The sequence below is a fragment of the Balaenoptera physalus genome (assembly GCF_965194825.1).
Source record: "Balaenoptera physalus genome assembly, chromosome: X".
In the NCBI taxonomy this organism is placed as follows: domain Eukaryota; kingdom Metazoa; phylum Chordata; class Mammalia; order Artiodactyla; family Balaenopteridae; genus Balaenoptera; species Balaenoptera physalus.
In genome coordinates, this window is record NC_138903.1 from 42,635,401 (window position 1) to 42,653,402 (window position 18,002).

Genomic DNA, 18,002 nt, shown 5'->3' on the forward strand with positions numbered 1-18,002 from the left:
ATTTTTGCCAATCAGAGGGCTAATTTAACTGCTTTAATTTGCATTTTCCTGACCACTTGTACAACTGAAGATCTTTTTCTGTTTGTTGACCATTTAGATTTTCTCTTCTGCAAATCTTCATATCCTTTGTCCAGTTTTCTTTGGAGTGATTTGTCTTTTTCTCATCAATTTGTAGGAGCTCTTTGTACACTAGGGATATTATTAAGTCTTTGTTAGTTAGTGGCATTGCAATATTTTCCCCCTAACTCTTTTTGCCCTTTGCATTTGTAGTTGTCCTTTGATCTGTAATTAGAAAAATGTATTCTTTCATCAAAAATAAGTTTTCTTTTCTGGCTTCTGTATTTCCTATCTTGTATGGTCCCCCTTCCCCATTCCAGGTAGTCCTAAAAAGATAGTCTTAACATTTATTTCATTTTTATTGTTTTAAATTTTTCTACTTTAACCTTTAATCTAGTTGAAATTTACTCTGGTATATGGTATGAGATCAAGGTCAAGCTTCACTGTTGCTGCATCAAATAAAAACAAATCTAGAATTAGATAGGGAGAGACTAATTAGAAAGAAAGACTATTGCAATAGGGAGAAGATTCCCATCTCAGAAATCTGCAAGCATCTCAAAATCAAACAGAAAAAGGCTTTTTGTTTTTAGATAGGGTAAGGAGGAGGCAAGCCAAGATAAGCAGAATCTGTGCAGGAGAAGCTGCACAAGCAGGGGAATGACCCGTGGGGTCTGACAGGAAAGTGCCCACTGTGGTCAGCTGATTCCCAAGACAAGCTGAGAAGAGGGGCACATTCCACATTTTTTGTGCTTGCTCAGGCTTGGGGGCAAGCAGAGTTCAGGAACCTGTAGGAAGGAGAGAAGCTTGGCTAAATTTTGGCTAACAAGCATTTTGTTGAGATTAATCAATGTTTATAAGGAAAAGAATGAGAATTTGGGGGGTCTGTGTCTGGCCATGTCACAGGTAAACAAGGGGCGTCTGTGAGTCCAAAGTCGTATAGGGAAGGGAGGTTCTTTGCAGTAAGCAAAGAGTAACACACAAGAACACAAAAGAGTAAGGGAGGATTTCCCTGGTGGAGCAGTGGTTAAGAGTCTGCCTGACAATGCAGGGGACACAGGTTCAATCCCTGGTCCAGGAAGATCCCACACATGCCATGGAGCAACTAAGCCCATGCGCCACAACTACCGAGCCTGTTCTCTAGAGCCCACGAGCTACAACTACTGAGCCCGAGTGCCACAACTACTGAAGCCCATGTGCCTAGAGCCCGTGCTCCACAACAAGAGGAGCCACCACAATGAGAAGCTCGCGCACCACAACGAAGAGTAGCCCCCACTTGCCGCAACTAGAGAAAGCCCGCACACAGCAACGAAGACCCAACGCAGCCAAAACTAAATAAATTTTTTAAAAAAAGAGTAAGGGAATTTCTTAACCTTCAGTATTTACCAGAATCACAGGGTTCAGGTAAAATCCAACATTATCAGCTGGCACGGTTTATGGAAGTTACTGCCCTATAGGCACTGAGTTAAATGTCACTTCTGTCATATAAGGTCACAAATATATTTAGCTTGATCTGAACTCTATTGTGTCTCTCTATATATAGATTTCAAAGGATTTTTGTTCTTGCAGATCTATTTTTCTAGGAACTCTAAAGTTCCTAGAATCATTTAATGAAGTTTCAAAATGAATGCTACGCACCCCACAAAACCCTCCACAAAACAAAACTATTGTTATTCTGATTGGAATTGTATTATTGGGTAACCCGAACGAACTTTTGGGCCAGCCCAATATATTAATAGTTTGAAGAGAGTTAATGCTCTTTATTATAATAAGCCTTTGTATCTAGGGATTCGATCTGCCTCTGATTATGTCTTGTATTATATGCTTCAATGATATTTCATAGTTTTCTTCTTATAAAAGTCCATCATCTTTTTTGGTTAAATTGATTCTTAGATATTTATAATATTTTTATTGTTATTGTTCAGACTTATTTTTGCTAATCCTGTCTGCTAACTGCTAGTATAGTAAGGAAAGACCTATTTTTAAAATTTTATCTTATATTCAGCTCCTTATCAAAACTCCCTACCAATGCTGGTAGCTTCTTAGTATAGTCTCTTAGGTTTTCTAATTGTATAATCATATTAGATTTAGATAATATTCTCTTTTATCTGCTATTTGATGTCATTAGTTCTTTTTCCACTGAATTAGCTATCCAATATGGTAGCCACTAAACTTACATGGCTATTTAAATTTAAATTTATTAAAGCTACATAAAATTTAAAATTCAGTTTCTTAGTCACCTAGCCACATTTCACGTGCTCAGTGGCAGCATATGGTTAGTTGCTACTGTATTAGGCAGCTCTCTCTATATAGAACACGTCATCATTGTGGAAAGTTGTATCAGACAATGCTGAGATAGAACCTTCAAAATAATATTGAGTAATAGATGTGATAGAGAGCATCCCTATGGTGTTGTCACTTTTAATGGAAATCATTTTATCCATTTTACCATTTAGTATAAAGTTTTCTGGCAATTTTTGGAAAATGGTTTTGTCAATTTTAAGTCATTTCCTTCTATTTCTATTTTGAGTTTTTATTATTAATATAATGGCTAATGAATTGTATCACATACTTTTTTATATCAATTAACAGTGTTACATGGCTTTTCTAAAGTGTTGGTGTAATGAAGTATATCGATTGATTTACAAATATTAAACCATACTAGCATTCCTGGAATCATCTTAATGGTTATGGTGTATTTTTTTTCCCAAGACATATCTGGATTTATTTGATATGCAGATATTTTATTTAGAAAAGTTTAGCCATATTCATGAAATATTGTCTCTAGTTACCTTCTTTTTCGAGCAATGTATTTCAGTTTTGGTATTAACATTATTCTCTTTTAAAAAATAAATTGGGAAACTTCCATCTTTCTCTACGAACTGGACTCTATAGACCCATTTAGTCCTGATTTATTTTGGAAAGTGTTTCTTAATTTTCAACTGGTTAAGGTGGTATGGTAATATTTAATTTATTTCTGTTTTTGTTGGCTCTTATCAGAGAATGTGATCTGCCAAAGCTCTACTTTTAAAACATATATCAATCATTTCTCTGAGGCAAAGTTAAACAATTAAATGTTTTTTTAATGTTGCAAGGACATAGGAGTAGAGAGTCTGCTTGTAAGATACAAATTTCTTTTTATGTCTTTTAAATGTAGCTTATTGATTATAATTTTCATATCTTTCTTACCTTTAATTATTTTTGTTAGCTTGATCTATCATATTCTGAACGAGGTATAACCTCCCACTATAAATTATGAATTTAAAATTTATAAATTATGGATTCTTAACCGTGGTGGTTAAGAATCCGTCTTGGGCTTTCCTGGTGGCGCAGTGGTTGAGAATCTGCCTGCCAATGCAGCGGACACGGGTTCGAGCCCTGGTATGGGAGGATCCCACATGCCGCGGAGCAACTAGGCCCGTGAGCCACAACTACTGAGCCTGTGCGTCTGGAGCCTGTGCTCCGCAACAAGAGAGGCCGCGATAGTGAGAGGCCCGTGCACCGCAATGAAGAGTGGCCCCCGCTTGCCGCAACTAGAGAAAGCCCTCGCACAGAAACGAAGACCCAACACAGCCATAAATAAAAATTAAACTTTAAAAAAAAAATCACTCTCTTTGAGATAGTAATTTCTCTTCTAAAAAAAAAAAAAAAAAAAAAGAATCCGTCTTGCAACGCAGAGGACGCCGGTTCGATCCCTCGTCGGGTAGCTAAAATCCCACATGCCGCGGGGCAACTAAGCCCGCGCACTGTAACTACTGAGCCGATGCAGCCAAAAAATAAACAAAATAAATAAAATTTTGTTCCTTTTCTATGAATTTTTTCTGGTGTTATTGGTGTTTGTATAAATGTTTATACATATTATATCTTCATCTAATGTATACTTTATTATTACATAATGTCTCTTTTTAAAAATCTGTTGAATGCTTTTGGCCTTGGAGTTTAACCTGATAATTATATCATCTGGCCTCCTTTATTCTGCTTGCATTTACCTGATGTATCTTTACATAGTGTTTAATTTTGCCTCTTTATTTCAAATGTACAATTAGGAAACAATGCATAACTCTTGTTTTTAAACCCTATTTCACAGTCTTGTATAGGAGAACCCAATCGATTTCATTTGTTAATGATATGCTCAATTTTGTGTCTTCAATCAGACTGTTTCCCTTTTCTACTTTGTTGTTGATACTCCTTTTCAATTTCCTTACATTTGCCATCTCTGTCAAGTTTCTGTTCATTCTTCTTCCTCTCCTAGTAATTTGGAAGTTCAACTCTGCTTATCAATTCTGCTGGTGATTATCCTTCTATTACTTATAAACATGATTCAAATTTTCTCTATTGGTCCATGACACACACACACACACACACACACACACACACACACACACAGATGCGTTACTTTCATTTACTCCTAATTTCTTAGGAGAATGTACCATTTAGAATGTTTTTACTTCTTCACTCGACCCTCACCCAAAATTTCTGTTCTTATCTAAGATGATTTTTAAAAAATTAGAATGGATGCTGGGAATATGGTGGCAGCTGAGCAGTTTTTAAATCTCTCTTCATGCCAACATGCAAACAGCAACCAGATAGCAGCATCAAAACCCATAGATAACATTCACAACAAAACTAGGGGACACAGTATCCCCAGCATGGTAGATTTTCTGCAGGTATGACTGCCAACAATATTTCCATCCCTGTTAGTGCTTACCACTCCTCCCATTGAGATATGGAATATATTTTTTCATTCTTTGTGTCTGGGCTGGCCTTATGTTCTGTTTCACCAATAAAATGCAGTAGAAATGACATTCTGGGGCTTCTGAGCGTAGGCATTAAGAGGCCTTGAACTTCTGCTTTAGTGAGAGGGGAACCTAGACACCCTGTAAAAAAGTCCTATCTTTCTGAAGACCAAGGCTCTGAGACACCATTTTAAAAAAGAGTCCATGTGCATAAGAACTGAGGCCCCAACTGAAAACTAGCACCAAGGTCCCAATCATGTGTTGAAAGCATCTTGGATCCTCCAACCCCATTCTAGCTGCCTCAGACATCATATGGGGAAGAAATGGAGCCATCCCCACTGAGCCCTGCCCAAGTTTTTAACTGATAGAATCGTGAGGGCTTCCCTGGTGGCGCAGTGGTTGAGAATCTGCCTGCCAATGCAGGGGACACAGGTTCAAGCCCTGGTCTGGGAAGATCCCACATGCCGCGGAGCAACTAAGCCCGTGTGCCACAACTACTGAGCCTGCGCATCTGGAGCCTGTGCTCCACAACAAGAGAGGCTGCAATAGTGAGAGGCCCGCGCACCGCGATGAAGAGTGGCCCCCGCTCTCCGCAACTAGAGAAAGCCCTCGCACAGAAACGAAGACCCAACACAGCCAAAAATAAATAAATAAATTAATTAATTAAAAAAAAAAAGTAACAAATGTTCAAGTACAAAAAAAAAAAAAAGAATCGTGAGCAATAAAATGGTTATTATTTTAAGCCACTAAGTTTTGGTGCAGTTTAGTTCCACAGCAATAAATAGCCAAAATATCCATGAATTTCAAAATATGTGTGGGTGAGGACAGGTCACCAGTAGCCACAAGAACTGCATGGTATAGTTACCTGTGTAGGAAAAAGCAGAGAGAATTAAGGGGCATTTGACAGGCCTGAGAAAAGGAGAATGCCAAAACAGTCAACAGGGATGGTATGCCAACTTGAATTCAGTAGCTGAAACTGAGAGGCGTTTTACCCTATCCAGTAACAAGTGAATATAAGGGGTCTGAAGTAAAGTCTGAGGGGGCTGGAGCAGCCTAATTCCTGTGAACTCTTAAGACTGACTGTGCTTGGGGGTCCCCAAGACCACCCTCAAGTTCAATGATTCGCCAAAAGAACACAGAGAACTTAGCAGAGTGGTTATACTCATTGTTATAGTTTATTACAACAAAAGGATAGAGATTTAAATCAGCAATGGAAAAGAGCACATGGGGCAGAGTCCAGGAGGGACCAGGAACAAGCTTCCAATTCTCCTCTCCCAGAGGAGTCATCTAGCCAGTGCTTAATTCTCCCAACAAGATGTGGAGTAACACACAGAAATATTGCCAACCAGGGAAGCTCACCTGAGTCTTGGTGTCAGAGTTTTTATTTGGAGTCAATCACATGGGTAGAGCTGACCTTAGTTACTCGGTCCCTCCAAAGTTCGAGCTGATTCTGGATGGCCCAAGACCTCCACCATAAATTACAGTTTTAGAGTAAACTCTATGGCATGGCTCATGGACTCAGGTAAACAAAGATATTCTTAACAGGCGGGCTATGTCAAGGGCTTAGAGGTTGTCTACCAGGAGCTGGGCAAGGGCCAAACCTTTCTTTGAGACATGCAAGGCTTGGACAACCCAGACCTGCTGAGTTAATCCTTTATTGTACATTGATCCACTAGGGCTCTCTTCCAGGATAAGGATCTACACTGAGGAGAAACTTCTGAAGGTGAAATCAAAATTGAACAGGTTAGGACAATAGAGAGTAAGTGTATTCATTTCCTATGGCTGCTGTAACAAATTGCCTCAAACTTGGTGGTTTAAAACAACAGTAACTTATTCTCTCACAGTTCTGAAGGTAAGTAGTCTGAAATCAGCATCACGACCAAAATCAAGGTTTCAGCAAGGTCCTGCTCTATCCACAGGTTGCCAGCATTCCTCACCTCTTCTGAGCCTTGACCAGCAGTGCCTTCAGCATCTATATTTCAACCAGCAGTCTGTTTTAGGCAATCGAGGCTTTTTCTGTCATGTTCCTTAACATTCTTCCAGCCTCTACATATTATTCAACTACACTATTCCAAAGCCACTTCCACATTTTTAGGTATTTGTTACAGCAACACCCCTCTTCTGTTACCAAACTCTGCATTCGTTTCCTATTGCTGCTGGAACAAGTTACCACAAACTTAGTGGCTTAAAACAACAGAAATTTATTCTCTCACAGTTTGGGCAGCCAGAATTTCCAAATCAGTATCACTGGGCCAAGACCAAGGCGTTGGCAGGGTCATGCTCCCTCTGGAAGCTTTAAGGGAGAATCCATTCCTTTCCTCTTCCAGCTTCTGGTGGCTGCTGGCATTCCTTGGCTTATGGCCCCATCACTCCAATCTCTGCCTCCATGGTCATATCTCCTTCTTTTCAAATTGTGTAATCTCCCTTTGCCTCCCTTATAAGATACTTGTCATAGGGCCCGCCTGGAGAATACAGGATAATTTCATCTCAAAATCCTTAATCACATCTGCAAAGTCCTTTTTTTTTTTTGCCATATGGTAACATTCACAGATTTCAGGGATTAGGACATGGATTTCTTTTAGGGAGCCATTATTCGGTCTACCTCAATAAGGAAAGAGAATGTCCAGGTAAAAGTAGGGGAATAGAGTCAAGAAATCTCAGAAACAAGTTGCCATAATCTTTAGCACTATGCAAAAACAACAGAAGAGGGAGCTCTGACATTTGAGAAGTTACCCTGAACCCCACCTCCTTCCAAAAGTTCAGGAAAACTAATTTCTTACAAAGAAGAGCAACAAAAATGTACAGAAGGCAAATCCCATACAATGTTGCTATAAGGATAAAAGAATAAGCGGTAGAATATCAACCTTAGAGACAATGAAAGCATGATTGAAACTCACGCTTACAGAACACATCAAAGCTATAGCCAGCTTTTTTTTTTTTTTTTTTTGCCTCACCTCTTGTGAGCCCCAGCCAGGGATTGAACCCAAGCCCTCGGCAGTGAGAGTGCAGAACCCAAACCACTGGACTGCCAGGGAATTCCTGAGCCAGCTATTTTTTAAAAAATTTTATTTATTTTTGGCTGCGTTGGGTCTTCATTGCTGTGCGCAGGCTTTCTCTAGTTGAGGCGAACAGGGGTTACTCTTCGTTGCAGTACGCGGGCTTCTCATTGTGGTGGCTTCTCTTGTTGCCGAGCGCAGGTTCTAGGTACGTGGGCTCAGTAGTTGCAGCGCGCGGGCTCTAGAGTGCAGGCTCCGTAGTTGTGGCACACGGGCTTAGTTGCTCCACAGCATGTGGGATCTTCCCAGACCAGGGAGCGAACCCGTGTCCCCTGCATTGGCAGCTGTATTCTTAACCACTGCACCACCAGGGAAGTCGGAGCCAGCTATTTTGAACAAGCTAAAAGACATTAAGAAAATGGTGCAAGGCAATAAAAGAATAACATAAATAAGTACTAGAAAAATTCAGAAATAACATGATGGATCTCAGGAAATATTTGGAGAAAAAAGAAAAAGTCATTTCAGAATAGAAGATTAAACTATAGGGAACATGAAGCAAATAAACATAACACATGATGGCTTAAGGGAAATAGAAGGCAAAAAGGAGGAAAAGGTTTCTTAAGAAAGAAAGAAAGGAAAGAAAAAGATTTGAGAACAAGTGACAAATATTGAAGGTAGAAAAAGAAGATCCAATTCATATACCATTAGAAGTCCCTGAAAAAGAAAACCAGACCAAGCGAACAAAACAAATACGAAAAACTATAGTTCTGGAAAACTTCCTAGAATAATTTTTAAAAAGTTAAAACTGCATACTAAGAGAGAACACCAGACTTCCTTCTGCTTCTGGCCAAGATGGAATAACAGGGACCAGATTTACCATCCCATCTGAAACAACTAAAATAATGAGAAAAAGTGTATGAAACAATGGTCTTCAAGATATTGGACATCTGGCAATGAAGAACAGTGATCCTTGAGAAAGGGGAAACAAATGAAGTGAGCTCTACAAACGCCTCAGCCTGGATAGAGTTTCCAGTCATAACACTGACAGGGGGAATTCAGGCAGAGCCCAGTACTCTTCCTGAGTTAAGGAGATGGACCTGGGAGTTCAAGGAGACCAAGGAAGCTAGAGTTCACAAGTCAGCTCACTGGAGAGAAGAGAGCTACATAGAGATGAAAAGAGCTACAGAGATCTGCAGAGGGTCCCGCTTGAGTTTTTGACTAAGTACTCCTCAGCTCATGGATATGAGGAAACTACACAAGGCTGGGTAAAGAACCACCAGAAAGGATTAGCAAGAATAATCCTTGGAGTTCACAGAGGACTGGGAATAGTTCCTGATCTCACCAGATAGAGTGGAAAACCTCATAATTCACAGAGAATCAAGTAGAGTACTTAGAAGGTCAGTAGTGGGGACAAAATTCGCCCTAGACTAGATGTTGCTCTGGCCCTGCCTAATAAAGCTTAAAAGCAAGACCTGAAAAAATCCAACTATTCCCAGATAAATTAACTGTGACCCAGAATAAACCTTAACAATATTTATAAGAAATACAAAAATATCCAGCCCCAAGCAAGGTAAAATTCACAGTGTCTTTCATCGAGTAAAAAATAACCAGGCATGGGGAATTCCCTGGTGGTCCAGTGGTTAGGGCTCCGCACTCCCACTGCAAGGGGCACAGGTTCGATCCCTGGTTTGGGAGCTAAGATCCCGCATGCCGCATGGCCAAAAGTAAATAAATAAATAAATAAATACAAATTATTTTAAAAAATAACAAGGCATGCAGTGAACCAGGCAAACATAGGACACATGATTTGGAGAAAAATAAATCAAATTGACACAGAAATGACACAGATTATGAATCAGTAGTGAAGAACATTAAAACAGTCATTATAACTCTATTCCAATGTTCAAAATCCTAGATTATGCATATTAAGTAGAGACATGGAAGTTTTTTTTCTTTTTTTAATCATGGTCTGGTGGGATTTATTCTAAGAATGCAAGGTCAGTTACACATCCAAAGTCCAATTAATATAATATAATTCACCATATTAACAGAATAAAGAATGAAAACCATGATCATATCAAAAGATATATTAAAAAAGACTTTACAAAATCACACATTTATGATACAAAAACACCCAGTAAACTAAAAATGATGAAAGCTCACTCAACTTGCTAATGGGCATCCACAGAAAAATCTATCCATAATGTGATACTAAATGGTGAATGCTTTCCTCCTCAAGCTGGTAAGGAGGCAGGAATGCTCATTCTTACTGCTTTTATGGAAGGTTTTTTTAAAGGTCCAAATAAAACTTACGGAGATGAAAAACTACAGTATCTGAAATGAAAAATGAATGGCTAGAATTAACATCAGATTAGACATTGCAGAAGAAAAGATTAGTGAATCTGAAGGCATAGTGATAGAAACTATCCAAACTGAAATGTAGAAGGAAAAAAGACTGAAAAATGAACAGAGTATCAGCTGTGGGATAAAATCAAGCTGCCTAATATATACATAGTTGGTGTCTCTGGGGGGTGGGAGGTACAGAAAAAATTATTTGAAAGAGTATACCGTGTACCTGAGAATATCCACCCAGAATGACCACCACCAAGTCATATTCTCGTAAATTATTTGACTTTAAAGATAAAGATCTTTGGAGCATCTAGACAAAAAGAGCAAGTGACTTATGAGGGTAAGAAGATTAAATAGTCATCAGACTTTGATAGCAACCCTTTATGCCAGAAAAAAGTGGAGTAACGTTTAAGATAGAACAAGGAAAGAAAATGTGAGCCAAGGGGCTTCTCTGGGGGCACAGTGGTTAAGAATCTGCCTGCCAATGCAGGGGACACGGGTTCAAGCCCTGGTCCAGGAGGATCCCACATGCAGTGGAGCAACTCAGCTCGTGCACCACAACTACCGAGCCTGTGCTCTAGAACCCGTGAGCCACAACTACTGAGCCCGCGAGCCACAACTACTGAGCCTGCATGCCACAACTACTGAAGCTCGCGCACCTAGAGCCCATGCTCTGCAACAAGAGAAGCCACCGCAACGAGAAGCCCACGCACCACAACAAAGAGTAGCCCCGGCTCGCCACAACTAGAGAAAGCCTGCAGGCAGCAACGAACACCCAATGCAGCCAAAAATAAATTAATTAAATAAATAAATTAAAAAAAAAAAAGAAAATGTGAGCCAAGAAGTTTTACCAAGAAAAACTGTCTTTCAACCATAAAGGACATGGACAAAATGTTATCGACATGCGAGAACTCAAGGAATATTGTCCTCATATGTTCTTCCCAAGAAATCTATTAAAGAACAAACTTCAGAAAACCAAAATGATTAGAGTCTTTGACCTAAGGACCGGTGGTAAACACTGAACTAAGAATTAAGACCAAATAAGGGACCTCCCTGGTGGCCCAGTGGTAAAGAATCTGCCTTGCAATACTGGGGATTGGGGAACTAAGATCCCATATGCCATGGGGCAACTAAGCCCGTATGCCACAAATGCTGAGCTCGAGTGCCTCAACAAGAGAACCCGTGTGCCGAAAACTACTGAGCCCGTGTGCCCTGGAGCCCACGTGCCACGCACCACAACTAGACAGAGAAAAAACCCGCATGCCACAACTAGAGAGAAGCCTGCATGCTGCAAGAGCCCGTGCACCGCAAGGAAAGATCCCACGTCCGCAACAAAGAAAAACACAGCCAAATAAATAAATATTAAAAAAAAAAAAAGAATTAAGACCAAGTAACAGTTCAAAGGGAGAGTTTCGAATGGAATGGCTGGACTTCCCTGGTGGCGCAGTGGTTGGGAAGCCGCCTGCCAATGCAGGGGACACGGGTTCAATCCCTGGTCCAGGAAGATCCCACCTGCTGCAGAGCAACTAAGCCCATGCTCCACAACTACTGAGCCTGCACTCTGGATCCCGTGAGCCACAACTACTGAGCCCATGTGCCACAACTACTGAAGCCGGTGCGCCTAGAGCCCATGCTCTGCAACAAGAGACGCCACTGCAATGAGAAGCCCGCGCACCGCAACGAAGAGTAGTCCCTGCTCGCCACGACTAGAGAAAGCCCGGGTGCAGCAACAAAGACCCAATTCAGCCAAAAATAAATAAATAAATTAATTTTAAAAAAAGAATGTAATGGCTCAGGTAATGTAGATTTAGTACAACCATGAAAATATTGGGAGAGAATAGTGAGAATATATTCATGTTTTTAAACTATTCTTGGGGGGAAAGGGGGTGGGATGAACGGGGAGATTGGGATTGACACGTACACTACGTATAAAATAGGTAACTAATGAGAACCTACTGTATAGCACAGGAAACTCTACTCAATGCTCTGTGGTGACCTAAATGGAAGGAAATCCAAAAAAGAAGGGATATATGTATATGTATAGCTGATTCACTTTGCTGTACAGTAGAAACTAACACAACATTGTAAAGCAACTATACTCCAATAAAATTTTTTTTAATTAAATAAACTATTCTTGGTAATTATATCAGTGGTAGTGGTATTAGTCTTGTTATTCTGAGACTGAATAATGCCTGTGTGCCCAGAGAGGGGTTAACATCACAGGCTTGAGACTGCTCTCCCTCCAAAGACCTGCTCACAAGGTTTGCCCTTAGCTGGAGTCTGGGAACTTGGATTTCAGGAAAGTTTCCACTATTCCCTAACTGAAAAGTGTGGCTCACTATGCCTAGACTGTTTGTACAAACAGTGTGGTTTATGTCAAATATCTGCTTTCCTTCTGGGGATCTGGAATTTTGGTACATACTCAGCTGAGGGTGCCTGGTGACTAAGTCCCAGTAAAGATCTTGGGCTGTGAGTCTCTAATTGGCTTCTCTGGGCAGAACCATCACGCACACACGTATTGCTTGTTTTTGTTGCTGAGGGAAGAGCAAGATCTGTGTGACCCCTTGTGGGAGAGAGACAGCATAAGGAAACCTGTGCATGGCATCTTCCTGTGTCTTTTTCCTTTGCTGATTCTACCACATATCTATTTGCTGTTGTAAACCTTAGCTGCAAATACAACTATATCCCCAGTCCTATGAGTTCTTGCAGCGAATCATCGGATGTGGTGGCAGTAGTGGGACTCAATTAGAACAACACTGACTCACTGAAATATGGCTACAGCATTACTTAGGAAGGAGAAAGAAAAAGGGATGGGGGGGTGACAAAATCCTGGTGACTGGATGGCTATGGGGTTACCTGCAGCAACTGAGCTGCCATCTCTTGTGAGAGGCAAATTCCCTCTGGAATTTGAAGAATGATAAATCCAGCCATAGGAGTTGGCTTGCTCCATCCCCTGGCTGTTCTTGGCTACCTGGCTAAAAGGAGGAAAAAGAGCAGCTCAGCTGATGGCTTTGGTTTTTGTTCTCTCCTCCAAGCGGGAGGAGAAAGGGCCCTAATATTCTCCCCAAATGAGCTTTGTATAAGCTAAAGACAATAAAAATCAGTTTGTAGTTGCTGTCTCCTCCAGGTAGGAGGGGAAGTGTCCCCAAATTCCTGAAGGCGGGCCTTGGGCGTACCAAAAATGTTAAAAGTTTGTGCTGCTCTCTCTTCCAAGTGGAAGGAAAATAGCTAAATCAGGTCCCAGGGCTGGAGCAAGGCTTTAGATAAACCAGGAGAAAAAAAATAACCGAGTGAAATAAACAATAAAAAGCTACTCTAGTTTTTCTTCAGCTTAGCAGCTGCCTCAGCTCCACTGCAGCCCCTCCTTAAGTTGCAGCCTGGCTCTCTAGGCAGCTGTAACGTTAACCACATAAATGCTGATTTTACAGTTTGAAGGAAAAAGGGGATTTTTGTGTGTGTGTGGTCTGATCATTTCCTTTTCCCACTTTTTAAAAAATTGAGGTATAGTTGATTTACAGTATTATATTAGTTTCAGGGGTACAACATAGTGATTCAAAATTTTTATAGGGCTTCCCTGGTGGCGCAGTGGTTGAGAGTCTGCCTGCCAATGCAGGGGACACGGGTTCGAGCCCTGGTCTGGGAAGATCCCACATGCCGCGGAGCAACTAGGCCCATGAGCCACAACTACTGAGCCTGCGCGTCTGGAGCCTGTGCTCCGCAACAAGAGAGGCGGCGATAGTGAGAGGCCCGCGCACCGCGATGAAGAGTGGCCCCCGCTTGCCGCAACTGGAGAAACCCTCGCACAGAAACGAGGACCCAACACAGTCATAAATAAATAAAATGTAAAAAAAATTTTTTTATAGATTATTCTCCATTTAAAGTTATTATAAGATATTGGCTATATTTCCTGTGTTGTACAATATATCCTTGTAGCTTATTTATTTTATACATAGTAATTTGTGCCTCTTAATCCCCTACCCCTATCTTGCCCCTCCCCCCTTCCTTCTCCCCACTGGTAATCACGAGTTTCTTCTTCATATCTGTGAGTCTGCTTCTTTTTTGTTCTATTCACGTTTGTTTTATTCTTTAGATTCCACATATAAGTGATAATATATAGCATTTGTCTTTTTTTGTCTGACTTATTTCACTAAGCATAATACGTTCCAGGTTCAAGAGGGGAATTTTTAAAAGACTTTGTATTTATGGCTATCGCATCCAGACATATGATAAAAGTTAATATAAAATGTTATATGCTTCATTTCATCAGTGCTAGACAGATCATCCTGACAGGGAAAGCTGCAAAGGAAAAACAAAAAGTGTTAGTGGATCATAGTTCCCTTGCTTTTTGTGATTGCAATTTAAACTATTTGACTATTGAAAAGAGAACAAGACCCCGTAATGAATGATTTTTACCTATTGGAGCCTCTGGGAAAAGGGAGACAACATGAAAATAGATGCAATCTCCAGATAGAAATGTACTTTTGGAGATTTGAAATCCAGCTTTTAGTTTGCTAGTGTACTCTTGTGGAAATGAACTGTCTGGCCTGTAGAGGCCGCTGGTTTTCCAGCCCAGTATGCATATTTTTGAGTGAGTCTGGACTCTAAAACTGACAAGATAAAAAAGGCTTTTAGAAATAATAGGAATGAATCTATATATAAAACAGAAACAGACCCACAGACATAGAAAACAAACTTATGGTTACCAAAGGGGAAAAGGGGTGGGGGAGGGATAAATTAGGAGTTTGGGATTAGCAGATACACACTACTATATATAAAATAGATAAACAACAAGGACCTACTGTATAGCACAGGGAACTATATTCAATAAATTGTAATAACCTATAATGGAAAATAATCTGAGAAATATGTATACGTATAACTGAATCGCTTTGCTGTACACCTGAAACTAACACAATATTGTAAATCAACTATACTTCAAGTTTTAAAAAGGGCTTTTAAGACTCACAGATATAGAGAACAAATTAGTGGTTACCAGTGGGGAGAGGGAAGCGGGGAGGGGCAGTACAGAGGTAGGGGAATAAGAGATAAAAACTATTAGGTGTAAATAAGCTACAAGGATATATTGTACAACACAGGGAATATAGCCAATATTTTATAATAACTATAAATGGAGTATAACCTTTAAAAATTGTCAATCGCTATACTGTACAACTGTAACATATAATATTGTACATCTACTATACTTCAATTTAAAATTTAAAAAAAGATAATGATGTTCATCCTAACCACTTCTACTAAAAAAAAAGGTGTCGGGGGGGGCTTTTAAGAAAGACTTGTTTGTCACTTAGATTGAGAACACAGTTGTCTGGCCCTTCCTCATCTCGGTTTTGCTGCTACTGAAGAAAAGCCGCTGGCTTCTAAAAAGTCCTGGATTCACAGATCCTAATTCCCCAGGCCTGAATCTAAGCTGAAACCTGAAACTGTCTTCTGCAGCTGTTTCAGCCTCACTGTGAGCTGTGCTGAACTGAAAGCGCATCTCGAAGAACAGAACTCAGATTCTGGAATGGTTGTCTATTTCAGACAGCCTCCGTGGGTGTCTACTAAAATATCATGGATGCTGAGTGAATATGATATTTGATCATCATACAAATGCTGACGGGAAAGGGCTTGTTCTCTGAAACTGAGCTGCCCATGGGCTCCATATCTCTGGTACAGAGAATAATTGTGGGACTAACTTGTGGTTACTGTTGAAAGCTGCAAGGACAGCACAGGGAGTGTGACCCCTCCCCCCAACTCCCCACAGATGGGACTCGCGCCCCCGCTTGGCGATGTCTCACTGCTGTTGAGTTGCTGTATTCCACTTTCCAAAAGATTTGCAGTTTGTACCAATGAACTGATAGCCTGACTCTACTTCCTTCATCTCTCTCTTGCTACACACACTTTAGAAGGCGTTTGATTATTAAATGCAGCTGTTCCCAACAAGGGATTGTTTTTTATCTAGGTTACTCACTGGGGAAATGTTTAAGGTTAAAGGAGTGGGAGGTTATGTGAACCCATTTTGAAAAACAATGGAAAGTTAAGGATTCTTCCTGAGGGATTCCTGAAAGTGATGTGTCTTTCTGGTTAAATTGTATAAAAATGTTTCCCTGGGGAAATGGGTTTTCTTCTTGCATAGAACCCTTCCAGACAAAAGGTCTGGAGGAGAGTGATTGGGAAATGTCAGATTATGATTACTGAATGAGACACACTGATGTCACAACTGTGGAGAAATATAGAAAAAGCCTGGGAGTAGAGAGGGCGTTAATGAGCTTTGTTTTTCTGAACTGCTCCTGGAAGCTTTCCCTTCTTCCTGAAGAAAGATGACCCATGGTGTTTCCTTTCCAAGCTGCTGTGAGCACTTTGAATGCAGACTGTCTGCTGAGTCTCCTCTTCACACCTGACAGAGCTCAGACTATGGGACCGCAGGGGTGGCCCCAGCTCCTGCACTTTACCCGCAGGGCACCTCCAGCTGTAGTCCACAAGAGGGATGAACAGGATAGGCCAAATGATGGAAGCCGCTGCCTTCAGGCAGTCCCTCTAACCAAGGACTAAACTGGGTTATCTGGATTGGACTGGGCGAGAGGCTCCAAGTTGGGAGTCCACACTGGGGACCCTGTTAGCTCATTCTGTCTTACTTATGTCTGTCCTGAGATCAAGACCTCAAATGAATTATTCAAATTGGACAGGGAGTTCTAGATGGAAGGTCCCTGGGTGGGAGGCCCCATTGGGACCCCGGGGAGCTGCACTGCCTCCCTGATGTATATCCTGTTCGGAGTGACCTAACAATTGTGAGCTCTTTGTTTCCAGGGGTGCGACGTGTGCCCTCTGGGAGTGCAGTTCCTACATGAGAGCCCTGAATATCCCTACACAACCTCAGCCTGGAAAACTTTCAGGTCAGCTTCAGCTTATTGAGCACAGGGTGCTGTGCCTGAATCATTGCCACGAGCCAGGCCAGAAAAAGTTCATATAGAAATTTAAGGACTTCCCTGGTGGCGCAGTGGTTAAGAAGCTGCCTGCCAATGCAGGGGACATGGGTTTGATCCCTGGTCCGGGAAGATCCCACATGCCGCGGAGCAACTAAGCCCCGTGCGCCACAACTACTGAGCCTGCGCTCTAGAGCCACGAGCCACAACTACTAAGCCCGTGCGCCGCAACTGCTGAAGCCCGCACGCTCTAAGGCCCACATGCTGCAACTACTGAAGCTCGCGCGCCTAGAGCCCTTGCTCTGCAACAAGAGAAGCCACCGCAATGAGAAGCCCACACACTGCAACGAAGAGTAGCCCCTGCTCGCCACAATTAGAGAAAGCCCGTGCGCAGCAACGAAGACCCAACGCAGCCCCCCCCCCAAAAAAAAGAGAGAAAGAGATTTAGGAAGCCACTTGGCTTTCTAAGATAGATCTTTTTGGTTAATGGGATTTATTTTAACTGGTGAAATCTAAGACCTCTAGAAGGTATCACTGAGGCTATACCACAGGTTGGTCTTATGCTGCTGCGTGCGATCCTACTGATAATTTTGCTGTACAGTTGTCTTGGTCAAGGGCCAAAGGGTGCACTAGCCAGAAAGGAGTTAACAGAGCAGGCCTGAGACCGCTATCCTTTGAAAGGCCTGCTTGCAAAGTTGGCCCTTGGCTGGGAACTTGCATTTGGGGAGCATTCCCACTGTTCCTGAATTGATAAGGATGGCTCACTTGCCCAGTCTGTTATGCAAACAGCATGGTTTACATCATCTGCTTTCCTTCTAAGAGGCTGGCATTTTGATGCATGCTAGGCAGAGAGTGCCTAGCGACAGCCTCCAGTAAAAACCTTGGGCACTGAATCTCTAATGGCCTCCTGGGCAGAAACAACACACATGTGTGGCTGTGTTTTT